The 21,065-nt window shown below is 38.4% G+C and overlaps 1 long non-coding RNA gene across 1 annotated transcript; it reads right to left on the bottom strand.

The window, feature by feature from the left end:
• Positions 1-1,304: 1,304 nt before the first annotated feature.
• Positions 1,305-19,935, bottom strand: LOC140336874 (uncharacterized). Its single transcript, XR_011921960.1, has 3 exons — positions 19,719-19,935; positions 6,711-6,798; positions 1,305-3,395 (listed from the first exon to the last, which is right to left on the bottom strand). It is a non-coding gene; the product is annotated as an uncharacterized lncRNA (long non-coding RNA).
• Between the last annotated feature and the right edge of the window lie 1,130 nt (positions 19,936-21,065).

The raw sequence follows: 21,065 nt of genomic DNA, 5'->3' as shown, positions 1-21,065 counted from the left end.
TAAACCTCTGTAATCAACACATGGTCCTAAGCTACCATCTTTTTTCTCTACAAAAAAAAAGAGCCCCACCAGGTGAAGTAAAAGGGTGAATGATACAGTAGACCCCCGTTAATCGTGGGGGTTACGTTCCAAAACCACACGCAATTAACAAAAATCCGCGATATTAGGGCACCACGCCCAAATGCTTTTTGTTTAACTTTTTATGTGTTACATTACTTGTAAATACAGTACTGTACTGTAATAAAGTCGGTACTTACCCATTAGGATGCATGACATTGCATGATGCATTTACAGTTCTTCAGAAGGCACATTTTCATTAGGTGCTTCAGAGTGTTGCGTATTTTCTTGTGGGGTTGCGTCTGAAGTCTTCTTTGCAGGTTGATTTTTTATATTATCTATATTCAGAAGGAGAGGAAGCCAATCCCACAGTGATAAGGCTAGAAAATACCACTAGAGTGGTTGCCGAGCCAATAGTACATAAGAGAAAAAGTGGAAAGATAGCGTCTCTTTATGGCAGAAAATAAGTCTAGCCATACATAAAACCTTTTATTTCAATTACTAAAACATATACTTATTGGAAACATAGGTGGTAAAAGAGGCCATGGCAATGTTTAATCATGACTTTATAAAATACTCTCACTAAAGAGTCCAAGATGTGGGTCAGTACTGTACTTATGGTCTCTCCCGATGCGTTTTGCCCTAAACGGCCTTCCCTAGGGGACTGCAGAGACCTTGGTATATTGACCTCACAAGAAGAAGGTCACTGGCTGAGGTTTTATTTTTTTATATATCCTCAACCTCAGAAGATATGTGTTGGATCTTGTAAGCAGTGTAAGGAATAGGGAAGGGTATTCCAAAGATCTTATGATTAATTGAAAGGTACTTCCGAGTATAAGGGAAAATCATCCTAAGTGTTGTGTGAGGAGGTATGAGGGAAAAAAGCTGGTGGCAGCTGTCCCCCCATACCCATATGATCACATACCTAAGCACACCCACACCCCGGAAAGGGCGGAAGTATTCATGACTATCTAAATCACGCACACGTCAGAGTCTCGCTTTATTAAAGCGGAAGTTGCCCATAGTCCGTGGCTTCACCAGTATTAACCACGCATCCGCTAATGCATGTGTGATTTCAACAGCTTTATCCCCCTGATTTATTTATAAGGGAGCCCTGAAGGCAGCACCATTCTAGACTATTCTAGCCTATTCTTAGACTATTCTGATTGATCTTTTAATTTTGACTTAAGAATTCTATACCATAAATTTTATGTTTTTTGATTATTAATAAAGTAAAGATTTTTTATCAGTCAACAATAGAGTGCCTGTCAGGATCACCTCAGGCAGGTAGCACAGGATCACCCAAGGCACAAAGTCTAAGTGACACCAGGTCTGCACCAGGGCACCCCGCAAGGGGTGATGGACCAGTAGCCAGGAGGCTACTGGGCTCTTTGCTGCTGGGGGTCACCCTACCTGGGGAGGAAGGCTGGATCGGCCTCGGTGTAGAGACAGGTGCCAGGCAGATGCAGTCCGGTTCCAGGCCCAGGTCAGGGCAGGCAGCAGACAGCCAATGTCAGGTTCCAGGCATAGGTCAGGGCAGGCGACAGACAGGCACAGTCATGATCCAGGAGCATGTCAGGTCAGAAATCACAAAGAAATCATGAGCAGAGTATCAAGATAGCTGGAACAAAGTCACAGCACCAGCCTCCATTACTGCTAAGACTAAATAGCCTCTGCCCTTTAAGGAGCTCTCCTCCCTGTGCTGTGTCAGTGTGAGCAGAACAGGAAGTGTTGCATGTTCTGTCAGCCAGAGACAAAGAGTGAGTGCTGCGTTTGGTAGCTTGGCAGGGTATACAGGCACGGGATGCAGCAGGACGGTTTAGCAGAGGCCGCTGTGGAAACCGACAGGTATAGTGACAGTGCCATTGAAAAAGCCTTCCTTTTCTCTTTCCCTCTATTAGGACCATGCACTTTAATCCTTAGCCAAAATGCATATGTAGCCTTACCAGCCTGATTATACAAATAAAGCCATTAAAATTCTAAATGATGAAACAATGCTACGTACATCAGCTGAGCGAATAAGCTATTCTTCTTTGTTGAATTTGTGTCTACATTTTCATTATATTTTTAGAAACTAATACAGATCACTACCCTGCAACACAGCAAGCTATCGGTGATCACAACAGAAAACAATGCACAGTAATCTCATTATAGTTTGTTGACCTTTATGAGACACAGAAAAACAACTGAGCCACTAAAATATATCAAAGAATAAACTGGGATCTTTATGTTGTGGTGTTTACAAGTAACAATAAAACACAATAGAAATATCAATCACCTGAATGTCCCAGTAGCCACACAATTCCAAATATTATGTAGGAAACAGCTTCTGAATTTTAAGTAGAAAATAAGCATTGCAGCCATCATAAGCCTTCTGTAATTTAATTAGGTCTTTAGGATTTTGAAGGTATTTGGTAAAGGAAAAGAAAGGTAAATCACAGTTTGCAAACATTATGTGTCACATTGTTCAACTTTTTGGTTAAAATGTCCCATCATACAAATTGCAGTTATAACGCCCAGTGGCATGATACTGTTCATATAGTTCAAGGGTAATTTTTGGCCATTTTGGTGGCGTAAGCATGACACTCCTGTGGCACCTCCCCCTCATCAATGTCAGCAAGACCTCTTCAGTTGAGCACTCCTTTCCCAATGACCCTACTAAGTAAGCACACGTAGTGCCCCGTTTTCCTGAATACATACAAAGCTTAGAATGCTAATTTTAAAGATGCACATAAGCCCCGTGAATAAATATCACTTACATTTTCATTTACATATGTTTTTCTTTCTGAGCCATAAAACAACCTTTTATGTAAAAAAACAAAAACAAAAAAACACTTGTGTAATTTATTGTAAGTAATGTGAGATGTAGCAATCAATAGTATATACCATATACTGTACCATAGTGTATAGAACCAATTTCATCATTAATCCCCTACACCTTTTACACTACTTCTCCCCTTTTACCCATTTCCACCTTAGAACTCCCTTCAACCCCAGCATCCCAACATAACATCCCTTTCTCCTCTGCAACCTAACCCCATAATAATCACTGGGCACCTGAATGTCCTTCTCTCCGTTTTTCAGGTGGCCTACCAGTGGACGAGTAGCTGTCTGCTCCTCCTTTCTGGCAACATGCCCCCATGCCTCAAACTCTCACCTTCTCTGGAGTCTTGAAGGGATCCAAGTTAAATCCCAGACTGATGGCCAGCTATCCACCACCAGGCTATAATGTTTGACTTTTCCCTTGCTCCCCCGGCTCCACAGTTGCCTCTGGAAAGACATTGGTAAGCCACAGGAATCCAAGCTTTCTTTTACATAAACAGTTTCCTTCGGAAACCCTAAATGAATTGAACAACAATGGAACTCATGTTAGGCAACAATACCAGTTACAGTTAATGAAAGAGATATGGGGATAACAAAGCCAAGAAACAAAGACGTTTCTCGACATATTGTCATACGGTCCAGCCATGATGTGCCACATCTTACCAAATGCAATTGATGAAAAAGTATCTAATAAAAAAAATATAGCTCCACACAATAACCCTCCCAGGCACAGAGTAAACTGCTGCTACGCCACCAGGAGCAGCAAATGTTTGCAGTTCAGTTCTTCCTCCAGAGAAGGAAAAGCCATACAGTCAGAAGCAACATGTCACGTTCAGGAAACTTGTTGCAACTCTATCACAACCACAGCGCAAACACAACCTCATGCAAATGCTTACACAAAGTTTTTCCCAATTGCCCTGACAGTTGAATGAGAATTGTTGGGAGCTCAGTTAAGCATGTGTTACAATGCTGCAATTTTACTGCCACTTTAAACAGGGTTTTACCTTCCTTAACTCTCTCCCTTTATTACAGACAACATAAAAAATGAAATCACACAGTCCTGAGTTATTTATTATTTGGTATTCTTTGTAGTGCAGTTCATGTCTAATATGACACAGTTTTTTATAACAGTACCCTACAGTGTTATCATACATCATATCCCTATATGAATCAAAGGCATGAGACATCTGTTTCAACTTCTTTTTGCATCCATCATCACTCAAAATGCCTAATATTACATTTTCATAGGGACAAATTAGTAATAAGATTAAGAGAATATCCTATTGCTCTGAGCACTTGATTCAGGGGATGATAGTTTCTGTTTGGAGTGTAAAGAGAGTTTCCTTTATGACATGAAAATTGTATGCAGCACACATTTCAAAACAAATATATGATTTCTTTGAATAAAGATGTCCAATTACCCCCAAATACTAGAACACTGAGTACCTTACCTGTGTCACCTTTCTCTAAACACATCCATGCTGCATTGCTCAGCTACTGTTTCTTTTCTGTTTCTGATCTTTTTACAGTTTTTCTGCAATAAGTTAGACAGACAGCAAGCACTTGCTTCAAACATGTTCTCACCATTACCAGCAGTAGGGTTCCATTTAACGATTTGAAAAACAGTGGGCAGGTGTGGAAAATGTATAATATAGATGCATGCAGAGTAGGAATGGTGACGTTTTTATGGAGCTGACTGCCAGATGGCACTTTTATCTATTTGCTAGCATTAGCTAAGCAGAATATTATATGTAAGCGCTGAAACTATGTTCTCAAATACTGCAAGAAAAGCCATTTTACAGCTTTCGAATCTCATGTGACAACATCCCAGGTAGTAGACTAGTGCAAGATTCATATTATTACAAAAAAGTAAGCTTTTCTGCTGTGCTATAAATTTTTTAAAAGAAAGACTGTACTGAGATAAACAAGATACATTTGCTAACCTTGCCTTCTGCAATACAAGTTTCTGTTATACTCATTTGATGGTTTAAAGCTGCGTACACACTTGCAATTTTTGTCGTTGGAAAGGATCTTTCACGATCCTTTCCAACGACAAGGGACTGCACGATGCATGAACGGTGCTGTACATACAGCACCGTTCATGCCCTATGGAGAAGGGAGGGGGAGATCGACGGAGCGGCACCCTGCTGCGCGCTCTCCCCCTTCCCTTTCATTAGGATCGGTTGTCGTCCATTGTCCGTGGATCCGGCAGGTCGGTCGTTCGGACGATGGACGACACCGACTGTACACACGGCAGATTTTTGCCCGATATTTGGCCGATGCCGTTTATCGGGCGATAAAAATCTGTGGTGTGTACGTAGCTTTAGGCTTTAATATGTTCTGAGTCACTAACTGAATACAAGGGCATGCATTAGACGTCACTTGCTTTATACTTGTTATTATCATGTGGATATCACATGTCAGTCATTTCCACTTGAAAAACAGCAGCATCAGATCTAACATTTAATTTAAACCATGCATGATAATAACATTTACTAAATACGTGTTATTCCCTTTTTTACGGATTACTAATAGGCTTTTATTGGATTCTGAGTATTCATAATATTCAGTAAGTCTGCACAGATGTACAGGCTCCTCTCCTGTACTGAAATTGTATACTGTGACTTTATGGCAAACGGTCAGCTTCTCACAGTGCGCATTAGAAGCTGCAGTAAATCAGATAGGGACTACCTTTTTCCTGCCTGCAGAAAGATCTTCAGCATCTTTCTGCCCCAGCCTGACATTCCTTGGTCTGCCCCTTTTGTTTATTGAATTTCAGTTCATTTAATCAGAGTCTCAGCACCACATATGGGTGTTACCTAGTCAGCATAGGAACATACAGTTCTTCAGACTGACATCCATCCATTAAGTCATTTTTATATTTTCATATCTTCTCCCAGGAGCCATTCCACTACTTCAGGGATAAGGCAACTTGAAAGGAGTACTGATGCAAGCTTTGATGCTTTTAATAGGCTATATACAGCTCCCATTGGTCACTCAAATCTGACATGATCTGGCTGCAATTCATGTTGAGTGGGGAAAAGATTCAAGCACCCGCAAATTTGGCCTAACCACTGACAGGCAAACATATGGCAGTCTTACATAAATTTTTTTCCTAGTGCACATTCCTATTGCCAATATGGCAGGCTGTCAAAGTGATGAGAATTTTGGGTTGGTAGGGGTGTGAACAAGCAGGAGCTTTAGTTTTAAATTGTATAAAATAATGCTATATGTGTTCTCTTCCATAGGGATATATAAAAAAGGTCTTCTTTTATACCAAGGGTAAAAGAGTGTATCAATCTTCCAGAGTCTCAAACAAGACAGAGCTTATACTACTAAACAGCACAGTTTTATAGGTTTACAATTAGTAATTGATAATATGGTCTGGTAAAAAACAATAAACATGTCATATTGCAGAGAAATGAGAAATCACTGCACTTATCAAGATTTATGATTTCATTACCTGTGGCTTTAACCTTGAAAAACATTATTAGGCCGTAAAAAACTGTTGGTTATTTAGTGAAATGGATGTTGACAGGGTGTGGGGGGGGGGCACCACAAGTAAATAAAAAATAAGGCCTAGCAAATGCCATGATCTTTAATTTGTTCTGGTGCATGGCATGAAATGTAAAATTATTCTCTGAGGTGAGAAAATTAGTAGAAAATAGAAAGCTGACAGGTGTGAAATTGACCTGCTGCACAATGACATTAAAGAGGAAATTCTGGCACTATTGAAAAAAAATGGCTAAGCCAGATACTACCCTACATGTCCTACATGAACCAGACTGTTCTTCTCACTCCTATGTGGCATTTTCCTATCAAAGACTTACCTTCACCCTCATTTCAGACTGCTTCACCGTGTGGCTCTGCCTGGCACAGCACAGCCCTGTCCATTCCAGGTCCATTAGTGAAACAGGCCTAGTAGTAAAAAAAAAAGTAAAGACCTTACTCTGAAGGCCAATTCTTTAAAAAAACAAACTTATCTGCCTATTCACAATGTTTAATATACAAGCATGCTCCCTCTCACTGGTCCCTTTATCTATCTCAATTGACCAGGCCACACATGTGCTCAGGATCTCATTCTTTCTTGGCAGCCAGCTATGCATTTCTATGCACTTTTACATTTTTATTACAAATTTTGTCCAGTGGCAAAAAATTAGGCCATCCAGTGACAAAAACAAATGTAAAATTTAAAACTTCGTCCACGGTGTGACTGTGCTCAAAGAAATGATACACAAACTCTTCAGTAGCACAACCTTGCCAGCCAGCATGGTTGGCTAAATTAAAAAAACACTCTTAACATTATGAATAAAAAGAAAAACAATCATTTATGTTCCATCCCTTTCCACACAACTAGACTAAACTAAATTTCATTGCGCATGCAGAAAGAGCAGCGAGAAGCGTAACGGGAGTATCCCAGGAGGCTCTGCGCTCCAATTCTGTCTTTATCGCGGTTTCCAAATCTATAGACAAAATTTTCCAGTTACAGAGAATAATTAACTGTTTGACACTTAATTACTTATTAAATATCTCTACTGTCCCATAAATGAAGTCAATGCTTGAATCATTCACAACCTTTCTAAAGATTTTGATGTCATTGGCTTCTCTAATTACAAACAAGTTAATTTACTCTTTGCTTGCTTTAAAGAACCAGCGGGTTGAAAGGAAATAATAATAATACAAATCTTTCCTGAATCTGTTTCTCAGTTAGAAGAATGCATAACCTTGTTCTTTAGTAAGCCATTGTAGAAGAGATTATATAAAGCTATAAAGCATAACACCTGCTTAGAACAAAGCAGAATTTCATCTTTCACCGCAACCCTTTTACCATTGTGTTACCTGCAGGCTGAGCTTGTAGGCAGCTTATTAGGCTTACTGTAAGTGAAAACATAACTTCCAGAGATTTTTTCTTTAGATAGGAGGGGAATTTGTTCTGATTTAAAACATTTGGCTTATGGCTGCGACATTTAAAAGTGACTATTGTAGTTAAAGGGGTAAAATAACTTATATCTGAGCATTTCTGATAAAAAATAAAATTGGATCAAAGTTGAATTGCTATTTGAAGAATGTCTCATCTTCAGATTGGCCATACTCCCTGACCAATATCTGAAAGACATTAGTCTGCCGACACCACTGTAAATGTTTACAAGAAAAGTAAAGCATAAAGTGAGAATCTATGAAAAACATTTTTCAAATACATGGCGTAGGGCAGTGGTTCCCAACCTTTTTCATCTGGGGGCCACTGTTCACATTGGGATAAAACTTGTGGGCCACAATGCAAACAAACATTAAAGATGCATGTTTAAAACTAGAATAGTTTTAATATTTAAAATGACCGTTCTTACTACTACATCTTCAGGGCCCCACATCTTCCCGTTCCTGAGAAATTAGGGTTCACAGAAGGTAGGTGGCCAGATATGTGTGACAGGATGTCATGGTATAATAGGTATAGTTTTTCATATCTTGCGATGGTGCCAAAGTGGTGAAATTTTGGGGGGAAGTTAGCCACTTCCAGTTACATTTCCCTTTTCTTTCAGAGTAATTGGGGTTCATAGAGAGTAAGGGGATAGCTATGTTAAACAGGGTTGCATGATATGATGGAGATAACATTTTAATAGGGAAGGGGGGACAAAAGGCATTTCCTACTGACTCCCACATTTCCAGTTGCCATCATCCTTCTGTTCCAGAGAACTGGGGTTTACAGAAGGTAAGTGGTCAGCTATGTGTAACAGGCAGCTCGCCAGCTACTCAGTCCCTCTCACCGCAGCTTCTGCAGATATGACTCAAGGTGGCAGTAAGCAGTACTGAGCGTCTTCCCCGAGCCATGGTTCCATGGCACGAGGAAGGGGTAACCACACCGCAGCCTTACCGCCAACCTGAGCCTTGACGTTTTGTGAACTTTAAGGGCCACCACAGCAGTAACCTAATGTTCACTGCCATGAGAGTGGCCCCCAGGGGGTCCCCAATATGCAAACTCTGGTCTTGAAATACCCACCTTAATGTGAAAATATTTCTGATTGTTGTTAGGATTTTATGCTTGTGACTGGCATCTTGTTACGTGTAAAGGCCTTAATTTTGGATTATTAAAATTCAGATTTCTATGAAAATTAGTGATAGAGAATTGAGGATCTATACATGGGGATAATGACAGCAGCATGGACACAGACACAGCACTCCATGCTGCTGCTGGGATTGTTTCACAGTACAAGCAGCTCCCTCTCTTGATAGCATGATCTCAATGGAGAAACATAGGAGATGCATGCACGCCATTCCCTGCAAAACAACGAGTGTGTGTGTGTGGGGGGGGGGGGGGGGGGGGGAGGTTGTCAGGGGGGAATGAGGAGAGGGCCGGATCTGACAGTTTCACAGGCTGGATGTGGCCAGTGGGCCATAGGTTGGGCACCTTTGGCATAGAGGAAAGAAAAATGCTAAAGGAGAACATAGAGGCCACAACTTCTGAACACTACACTTAAATATGCTAGTTTCTGGGCCTGATTTATTAAAGCTCTCCAAGGCTGAAGAGGCACTTTTGTCAGTGAAGCTAGGTGATCCAACTAACCTGGAATGGATCTGGTCCAAGATTCAAAAGATTTGCAAATGGAAAATAAATTTGAAGAAATACATTCCAGGTTTGCTAGATCACTCAGCGTCACTAATCAAAATGTATCCTCTCTAGTCTTGGAGAGCTTTATTAAATCAGGCTCAACGTGTTGCTAATAAGCTTTTCATCTTGGTCATCAGGCCTGAATGTAGCCAATGCAGCCTCCTTTGGGGTGTTGTTAGGAATCAACCAGAAAATATTGAGCAGGAATAGTCCTGGCTGTAGGATAAAAAGAGCCAAAAATCACAGCAAGGAGTCAGCAGCTGAAAGTCATCTGGAAACACAGGGACTACCTCATTTCTCTAAGATGTAGATGGTAGATCTCCCTTCAGACATGGGACAGAAAGACAGGGAGAGAGATCCAATATGACAAAGTCTTCAGCATTTGTTTCATTCAGCCAGAGATTGCAACTATTGAGCAGTATTTTGCCATTTTCACTTATGTAATTTTGTATGCATATGTACCTATGTGGGGACATCACCATTGTATGTAGGACTTTCCTAAAGTGGACTGCTCCTTCTCCCATCTAATGGTTTTGTAGAGCTTCCACTTTGTCAGGATCATTCTTTCCCAAAAAATTACAAATACTCACCTTTAAAAGTTGAACAGTCCAAAGTTGTCAGCAAAGGGCCCAAGCAAAATAGTTCTGAGACCTGTGATCACAGCTAGCACATTGCATTTTTGGATCAGAGGAATTTAACACACTCAGAGTATATCTTGGGAATAGTTGCAATTTCTGGCACTGTAGTCTTATTTTTTTGGCAAGACATGGTCCTTTTTTTTATAATGTAGCATTTACTGTTATTCACAAATTGGTGGGTCCAGTCCTGACAAGGGTTGCCACTGGTACGGAGGAGAAACCCCTCAAAAATTCACATCAGCGCTGCATGTTAAATAAGAGACAAAGCATAGAAGCATATAATCTAGTGCATTATACATACCTTTAATTAGTACTAAAGATATATAAATTGTGCACTCACAAATAGAAAAATAGGTCAGTCACTGTCCAGAGTGGTATGCAGTATGATGGTTGGTGATCTGTGTTCCACTAATGCCTATCTAGCTGTCAAACTGTCAAAGAGGCTTCACAAAGGGAATTTCTGCTGAAATGTAATGTCTGGTAAACATCCAGCCATTTCCATTGCAGAATTTCTCAGAAGCGCTGAGTCCACGGTGGATAAGTCCGTTACACGGTGGATAAGTCGCGCTGTCAGTCCTTTGGCGAATGCTGCATAGTGTGGAGTAAACTTTGATTTTTCAATGTAGAGTTTACATATTTATAATACTTACTTGATTTTTATTATTAGAATTGTTTTTATCTGATATGTTACTGAGGATTGAAATTCTGGACATAACTTATTTAAATCTTGACACATAAGGGCTAATTAGGTTGGATGTGTGAGCACAGTAACTGCAATAATTTGTTAAAAGGACAACAACAGTAACAGGAATGGTGATGAAAACAAATTAAAAAGGAAAACACAGTTTATTTATTTTTATAAAGTAACAGTCAAACAATGATTAATGGTCTCTCAAAAGACACTAACCTCAGCTGACAATATGTAGAAAGGTACGCTTGGTGCACTTGATCACATTTAAATTAAACTTGGGCTCTGTCTACATGGGTTTCAAAAGGGGGGAGGAGTGATTGTCAAATTTTAAGGATCAGAGACAGTAATAAAAACCTTATAGATTTAACCCTTCCCCACTCTATCTAAAACTAAAGACACAGCATTTTTGCTGAAGTTAGGACATATTCACACTTCTCTGTCCTCGTGTGTTGTGACAATGCACACTGGTTTATTTTAAATGGGCTACCAATGCACAAGACTAACATGCACTCTTTTTTCTAATGTACATTGTGGTGCACTGCATTGTTTTAGCGTGTTTAGATAGTGTTCAAAATTAATGGCATTACCAGGCATTAACACAAGAAATGCGTGTTAGCATAAGTTGCAATAACATGCTCATTAACCTCAAGCCTCTAAAGTATACACTTTTACCTTTAGAGGGTAAAAATAACTTTAGATTTGGATATAGTGGTGAGGGGTTAGAACCATTGGTTTTTATATTGCTGTATTTGTACTTATTAGGAATATCTACTCTCTCCAATTGTCTTGATGACCAATCTCACCAAGAAGGAAAGTAATTACAAATTCTAGATTTGCTCCCTGAATTCAGAGCAGCTATCTGATTAGGATTATAGTGTCAGTCTTCCAATTTATTATGTAACTCTTTGATTAGGACAGTCTTTAATTGAACAAAGGGTTGTTTTTCCCCCTGTGCAATTCAGGTTGCATAGGAAGTAGTTGATAAAACTTTTGCCTTCCAATAGCATAGCCAATTTACCAATGAATATATTTAGGCTTTTCCACTGCAATTACTTTTTCAGTTCAGTCCTACCAGCACAAATAAGAAACCTTTACCTATACGACAAAATGAAAATCTCTGAAAACAAGAAACTGCCATTTATGTGTAATGCTACCACACTAAACATTACCTTTCCATCAGTATTCTAGGATGACATCTTTACATTTCTAATGTACAATAAGTGCTATTAGCTATTGTTTCTGTAAATGTTAGTGACTGTTCTTTTTAAGTGATTGTGCTCCTAAGATCTAAGTACCAAATACTATATCAGAATTTATCACAGTAAGCTGTTAAAGGTATCCTATTCTTTGATTTCATTATTATTTTAATATCTACAATGTGGAAAAGTCTACAATGAAAAAATAAGTTTGGCCAATGAAAGGTCAAAATGCTATAACATGAAAATTGGAAATCGAAGGTATTACTTCTAAAGGAGACTTTCAAAAAGCAGCTGGCATAAAAAGGTAAAACGTAATTTGTACAATTTTAAGGTACACAAATATTTTGGCCAAACATCCTTTCTTAATATTTCTATCATTCCTTCTTTTAGTTGTCCCATAGGTCTCCATGTATACACTGCAAAGGGCGAAATATGATTGGTTAGTGCTTACAAAAGTAGTGAAATGTTCAAGGTACACCAACCTTATCACAAAACAGTATTCTTAATGTATGTGCTTTGTAGATCTGTCTGAGCAACCTGAATAATGTAACGCTATTCAAAGTAATGGGTTCGAGAATAAATTCTTATATAGTATTTACCATGTAACCTAATTTCCATTTCTTTTTTATTCCAGCTATTTTAATAATTCATGGTGATCCTGCCATGTTGGTCTTTATTTACACATCAGTTGTGCTCTTGTGTTATCACCTTATTACTTCAAGTGGAGACTGATAAAAGCTATGAAAAAGGTTCATTGCAAAGTTGCTCTTTTTAATCCTTTTTCTGAAAATGCAAACTATGTCTGAATTAATGTTTACCAGGATACCTTAATTTACATATTACAACATGTGAGTACAATGAGCTCAAACTGGCTATCAAATCAGCTGGTGAACTGTAATCAGTAAAATAGCATATTACTGAAATAAGGTGTTAAGCAATTCAAAAGTTGCTTATATTAAGCAGTCACAAGGCTGGAATTACAGTGTTCATGTCCCACTTGGGCAGGAAGGTAGACATTTAATGTTACAGGCTTACAACAGAATTATAAGCTTTAGCACAGCGTGCCTTTAGGTTGTAGACAAGAGCACAGGATGGAACCTAACAATGCTACCATTGATTTAATTTTAAACTAAGCATGGTTAGGACATCACAGGGAGGAGATTGTCAGGGGCACCAAGATATAGATCTTCATTTGCTGTACCTAGGCAAGAATGAGGCAATTTACCTTATGTCTAATGGCTTGTGTTTTTCTGGACTAATAGAGCCACCACATCTAAAGGACTGAAAAACCTGCAGTATATTTCATTTTTAGGTATACTTTTTACTACTTACTTTATATATTATAAATTTTAAGTGGCTAAAATACTTTTTATCGCTTTAACACTTTGGCTGTTTGTTGGTTTTTGGGCATGTAACATAGGCCCAGGAAAACTATGTAGCACATCCCTTCCCTTGCTCCCTCAGTAATAGGGTTACATTGTTTACACTGGCTGTAATAGGGTTACATTGTTTTTCTAAATTAAAGTTCTAGTTGTCACTTTTACAGCCCGGATTTGCTGCATATTGCATACAACTGCTACGAATACAAATAAATTGATATTCTGTTTTATTCATATGCATATCAAATATATTTTAAGAAATATTTTTATACATATTACATTTTTTTATCATCACTAATATTTAAACCATTTTTCTATTTTTTTTTAATTACATTTTTAATCTTTTTTTTTTGTTTTTTGTGCATTTGTTTCTTTCTAGTTGTGTTTCATTTTTTTGTCTATTGATTGCCAATAAAAAAAATACATTTTGAAAGACAATATCACCATCATCATAAAAAAAAAAAAAAAAAAACAGTGTACCGCTTTTGGTACAGAAATCTAGACATCAGTGAAACGCCAGAGTTTAAATGGCAGTAATTCATTCCCACCAGGAAATGTTAGATTCCCTATTTCATAAATAAAGCCCATTTTGTTATTTTATTATCTTAAGTAATGACATCTTTTAAGCCTAAAACTGAAATGTATAGATAAGGCTTTTAGCGTTGTAGGAGCTGAAGTGGCTAAATAACCATATATATATGTTTAAAACTTCATATTATTGTTTTTATTACAGTCCCTGGTATATTAATATATAATATAAATAATATAATATAAATATTGCTTTAGGAGCGTTTGTATTGTCTTATTTTTTTTTAAACTTATCTACAAGCTTGCTTTTAACATACTTTAAGGTAAGTTCATCCTTTGCGTAAGTTTAAAGGCATTGAAAAGTATTTCATAGCTGTCTAGATGACCACAGAATAGCAAGACTGCTACCTGAAAGTCATTTTTTCTATAGCTCTTAGACGTCCCACCATTTCTAATGTACATCTTAAATAATGGGGCATATGCTGGTCTTTCATCAGTTAGGCTAATATATCTTTCTAATTAAATGCAGTTCATTGCTGAGATCTGCACTCTCATGTACTTTCTGTACTCCCACGTTTTTTGCTGTCCCACAGTTACAATTATTTCAGCCTTTTGATCTTTCTCACCTGTGGGTGTGCTTAGCTTCTCACACACACTTCTCTGTGTGTACTCTTATCAGCAGCACCTTCATTTTAAAGTAAAATTGGTATTTTTAGTAAATCCTAATAACTATTCAGAACCTTATTGGAGCTCTGTTAGTAACATTATTTTGTTTTTGTTTTGTTTTTTACCCACTCTTCTAATTTTGCTGAAACTCTTTATTTGCAACAATATCTGCAGTATCATCTAGTGCTTTTGTTGTAGGTGGGCAAAAAACAATGAATGCTATACATATATTCTGTCCATTGAAGGCAGACTAAAACAGAACAAAGTTTTAGTAAAGTATGAATAGGTTAAATTGTCTGACTGTTAAATTTTGCTGTTTAGGTCTGCCTGTTCCAGTGATGCAGCACAAATTTTTTTGTACAGGTATCACAAGGACAGGAAACAAAAACATAAATCTCCCCAATATAGACACAAACAGCAATACATTCATTACAGTTTTGACGATTTACCACTCAATTGGGAACTAAACGGAAACTCAAAAGAAATGCAAATATGTAAGTTATCTACTGTAGGTAGAGTAGCAAATTTACTGGATAGAGACACCATAAAAAGTTTGTAAATACCCTCATAATGTTCCAAGAGCAGCAGTCTACTGCCAAGTTGTTTTGAACAAAATGTTGAATGTTACACAGAGCTCTGGATGCTGCATCTTCATCCCATGTGCCTATTCCTAGTAATTTTTTTATGTCAAATATTGTCTGGCCTTCTAACATATGTAATCCTGCCAACATCCCAAATATACATTGAAGAATACAAGAACAAGAAACATACGGGACTTTAACGGCAGTGGATTTATAAAAAAAGTCATATACCTTTTATTTCCTTCATTAGGAAGCAACAGTTAAAAAATATACATGCCTCTTCCCTTATACCAAGTTTCAGAAAGAGTTAATCAACATTGTTGGCATACATGGGCTAGATACATTGCACACATTACATATGATGAGATCATCCGACTCGTTTCGCAGACTGTGTCCGCTTCCTCAGGGATGTAATTGGTACAGATAGTAGGTGTATCAGGACTACAGCATGTACACAATAAGTACTGCTCTATTATGAAGCGCTTTCTGACCACCAGCTTTTGGCCTGCTCTGAAAAAGGCATCCGAGTGCATTTCCTACCTGCGCGCATTTCCCATACACAGTAGGCGTGCAGAACTCGATCATCCATACAAGCTTTCATTTTCTCATTAGTATTAGCCCAAGTTGGTTCCTATAGATAGCAGCTAATACAAAGTTCCCCCTGACAATCCCAGTACAATGAGTGCCATTAGTGTCCTGTCCTCTCATATAGCACACGCATACAGGCCATAGAGAGCTGAACCTGGCACACCCACCTATTCCAGCACCCCGAGCATTACACAGGTGATGTCAGGTAAGCGCAACCTGCTGCTATGCAATGATATTGTAACCTTTCGTGTACTGGATGCACAGAACAGATGTCAATAAGTATGTATGTCATTCATGCAATGTACATCAATCACTCTCTATGACAGAACAAATCCATAACCCAACACCAGCAATGAGCACTGGATCAGGCCAATGGCCCATCTAGTCCAGCTCCTGTATCTGACAGTGGCCCACATCTATAATAAGGAGTTAGCACATACCCATCAGGGCTGGTAACCTGTGATGGACTTTTGTGTCCATTGCCCTCCTAAAGGCATCTAGGCTAGATGCCATCACCACAGTACATAATTAAGTTCATTTTTTTTCAGTAATTAAGATATTGTCACTGAGACAAAAAATGATCAACATCTTCCTAGTAGGGTGCAGACAGCAAAAATAATAATAATAATTAACCTCATAGGGGTTTTTACCTTTCCCTGCTCCATGCAAGACTATAAAAAAATATATATTGCCTAGACAAACACTTTAAATATTTCAATTAAATTTCAGTCTAATCAGTGCAGGAGGGGACATCACTGGGTTGCCAGTAGAACATTCAAAGATTTGTTTGGAGGGGGCATTATCAAGGAATGGCAACCAAGCATAACCTTGACTACGGAGAGCAGGATCATTCCACTCAGTATCCGTAGCCCACCTCCTAAATTCAGAGCAATAAGTCTCTGCAGAACGCTTTCCCTGCTGCAAGCCACGCAACTTGGTCTCGGCCAGGGAAACACGATCTGGGTCATCATAGATAAGACCTAGCGCTCTGAAAAATGCATCCACCAACCGGAGGGACTGAGATCCGGTCGTCGTGGAAAAAGCCCAAGACTGAGCGTCGCCTTTAAGTAATGAAATGATAATACCCACTCTTTGACTCTCGTCCCCCGAAGAGTGTGGACGTAGTTTAAAATACAATTTGCACGACTCCCTGAACCGAATAAAAGTGTCGCTTCCCCCGGAAAATCTGTCTGGGAGCGCCACCTTGGGTTCAGGGCAGGCCTGATTCTTGCTGTCAGAACCAGCTACCTCCAAAGACAACCCCTGCAGTTGTGCGACTAGTACAGAGATAGGATCCATAGCTGCACGGACATAAACAAAAATAGCAGTTTTTGGCGGTTGATAATGTCACGGATAACAGGGAGGGGAGGGAAACAGAAAGGTTTTACTCACTACTAGGCCTCCAATGGCTAGGGAAAAGGGAATGGTCACCCCTTGCAGACACCCTAACCTAGCCCTAACTCCTAACAGTATGAGTATCCCCTGATGGTGGAAATACACAGGAACCTAGGCCCTACTAGCCCTGCATAGCCCTAGCAGTGGTGACTGGCTTGAGACTACTGGTTCCTTCCCTTATGAAAGACCCAGTGTCTCCCTGAGGCCTAGTAAACAACAAATGAACAACAAAACACCAATACACCAAAAGTAATTCAACTTATCTTAACCACCTGAGCGTTACACACAGATCCTCTAACTTCAGTCACGGAAGGGACCGTGACACCTCCTTCACTTTCCTCTCTCCCTCTGTACTTTCACCTTTTCTATTCTGGATCAAGACACATCAGCTTCAATACTCATCAGTTGCCTCTTCTCCCCACAGCCTGGTATTCTAAATGTTACCTGATGACTCACTGAGAAGGGAAATTCTGCAGCCAGAACGGGCTGACAGAGGAACAATGGCGCAGCCAATGAAAGGTCAGCCAAGGTGGGAAGTGTGTGCCATAGGTTCACCACCACTGCTAAAGAATATGAATTCCTAGATATAAGAATTGCACTGGTAATTTTTATGAGGATGTCATGAAAAAGTTAGATTTCAGCATATTGCTGAATGACAGTCAACAGATGTTTCCTAAAACATTAGAAGATATTTACTTCAGATTTTTAACTTTTTAGTACACACTAAAAATTAATTGGAACTTAGCAACAAATGCATATTCTCTCCCTAACTTTTTACATCTAAACTGCTCTGCTCACCCACCAGGAAAAAAGAAAAGCCTTTGTAGGTTATGGGATGCTTGAGTCATAATTTACACAGTATGGCCATGTGACTGTGTTTATTGGCCAGGTGATTTCACCTGGAGTGAATTACATGGTCCCCCATACCCAGGCGAATCAGATTTTTACTTTTGGCTTCCAATGCTGAATTTATCAGCCAGGCAATGAGATGAAGGTGAGGAGATAATGCCAACCTGGGGCTTTATCCTGAATATTCAAAACACAGTGTTGCTTGAAGATTTTGTCATGATATTCTCATTAATTCAGAGTAAAATATTATCAATGAAAGTTTATATATTGAAAATGCAATGATTTAATCATCTCAAGTTTTAATCAATCAGGCATAGATATCCAAATAAAAAAAAACAGAAAAAAGAAATTAGTTTAATATTATAATCAGCCCAAGGTAAGAAAAACAAAGCAAAATAAGAAATATCTATTGTATCAGTGAATCTAATTTAGGAGTGTCCTGGAATACCTTTTTACAATCTCTTACTTTGTTAGGTTATTCTATTATATTTTCAGAATGATATAATATGTTATTTTTATTTTGATCTGTTATATAATACTTTAGTTATGGTTTGCTGTCTTTCTTTAGCAATAATTGTTATGTTGGATGTATAGGAGAAAAAAAGAAATACTTTGCGAGAATGTTTTTTTAAGTTCCATAATTGTGTAAAAATTATTTGATATGTTTTGGCATTTTGTGTTCATTAGCAGTGTTGCTGTTTGGACTCGGGCCAATTACAAAATCATACCAAACATCCCATGTTTTTTCAGTTACTGAATTGAACAGGTTTGTTTGACCTCACTTTAGTTACCTAATGTAATATGCAGCAGGCATCAACAAGAAGCTTACAGCTTAGCCAATGAGAATGCTGACCACTATTTACATTGACAACCAGTTTACAGTGCCCATTGTACATTCTTGTCAGGGTAAGTGGTGGTCAGTCTTCCCATTGGCTAATGGTTGTCAAGGGACAGAAAATAAATAGGACAACCAAGATGCAAACTTACATGCAGTAAAATACGTAAACTTGATATGCCTAGAAAAAAAGAAACCCCTTAAAAACGTATTTAAAGACAGTTTACCTATTACCCAAAAAAGACACAGGTAGGACTGAGATATATCATTTTAAGGTAAACCGGATGCCAGTATTTAGGTTGTGCTGACTTGAAATAATACTTTCTATGACCAATATACACCAACACTTCTTTACTCCTCCAAATTCTAACACGTCTTACACTTGAAGCCAAGTCAGGAGAAACCTAATAAATAATACATCTTTAGAAGAGTATTTTGAAGATCAATTCTCTAAATAAAAAGACTAAGGGGTACTATGGCAGGCGCAGCACTATAAGGTGCCTTGTGCGCTGTGGCATTAGAAGAATTATTATCTCTGTCTCTCTTTAGTCTGATCAGACTGTCTTTACTTTATAATTCCTCTAGTACCGTTCCATAAAAGTAGTAGGTTTAAAGAGCACACCAAATACTTCAAATAACTTCTTTAATAACAATATATAACATATATTGTATAACTTTCATATAACACTGCTGATTCTGCAGCAGAAAATCTATGTACAAACATGTGTTGAATGAGGTATCACAAAATGATGGTTGAAGTTGGTTAGTTTGTTTGTTGTTTGTTGGTAATGATAATGGTGGAACTGTAAGCAAACACACGAGAGGTTCAGCAGACAGTCCCAATCACTATTAAACTACAGGAATCTATATAACTGTATTAAATACCTTTTTTGGCCTATTGTCTACTTCTATGAAACTCTCTGGCTGGAACTTTGGCTGTTCTCTTCTCTTCTTTCTGTCTCTCTGTTAGCACGCTGAATACAGCCCGGTTTGCTAGGGAATTTCCCCATAGACACAGTGTAAGGCTGGTTGTGATTGGTTGAGGCCTCTGCATAGTGTAAGACTCACTGTGATTGGCTTACCTCTTCTAGCTAGATAATGACTCTTAAAGGTATATTTTCCTTTTCTAGGTGAAGAAAAATCTAGGAGCCTTTGTAAATCTAACAGAATAATATACTGCCAATCCAAACTTCTAAAGCCAGCTAAATACTTTTATGCAATATGGAGGTATGGATGAATTTAAGAAAACTTGCTATTCTTAAAGTAGATCTTGCAGTAACTCTATAAATATGCATTTATAAATTACTGGCTTTTCACAATATAAAGCTATAGTATATTAAAGAACTCCACCTTTTTAAAAAGAAATCTGAACTCCAACTAAGTGAATTCAGGATGATGTAATCAATGTACAGAAAAACCTTTTTTCTTATTCTACTTTCTCAAAGGGAATAAACTAAACCAAAAAAAAAACAGGAACATAATCTAACAAATTTTGGACAATAGGTTTACAATAGTGTTGAGTAAAGATGACTCTGTATCTGTTTGGTAAAACACATCCCAAAGTTTTTGTTTAGCCCGAATATAAACATAAATTAGTCAATAGGAAAGAAATCCTGAAGGTTTGTTTAGTCTAAGAAGAGTCATTTCAGCAGCTAAATGTATTAATGTTGTTACGGGTAAATGTGACATTCACCATTAACACATTTAAATAAGACATTTTCCCCTTGTCAGCAAAGAAAAGAGGAACTATTTCACCCTGCTACTTTTCCTGCCACTGTAGCAGCATGTAAGAAAAGAATGAATACAATGGTTCAGGTGCACTCCCATCCACATGGCTTGCCTGTAAATGTTGGTAGTTTGGTGCGTGCACATATGCATGTGGCTTGCGCAGCTGTGCAGTCCTCTCTACACAAAGATGCAAGTGTTCCTGTGTTGAAAGGACACAGACATTGGCCCTGAATTATTAAAGCTCTCAAAGGCTGGAGAGAATGCACTTTCATCAGTGAAGCTGGGTAATCCAGCAAAACTGGAATGGATTTCCTAAAAGTCATTAGCTATTTGTTAGCAAATGTTTTCAATCCTGGACCAGATCCATTCCAGGTTTTCTTGATTACCCAGCTTCACTGATGAAAGTGTATTCTCTCCAGCCTTGGAGGACTTTAATAAATCAGGATCATTGAGTCAGGCAGCCTATTTAGAGACCTTCCATTCCCTGCTACCTTGCAGACTTGC

The sequence above is a fragment of the Pyxicephalus adspersus genome, chromosome 1 (genome assembly GCF_032062135.1).
Source record: "Pyxicephalus adspersus chromosome 1, UCB_Pads_2.0, whole genome shotgun sequence".
Taxonomy (NCBI): domain Eukaryota; kingdom Metazoa; phylum Chordata; class Amphibia; order Anura; family Pyxicephalidae; genus Pyxicephalus; species Pyxicephalus adspersus.
The sequence above is the reverse complement of the archived record's forward strand: the minus strand, read 5'-3'. Positions and strand labels throughout refer to the sequence as shown.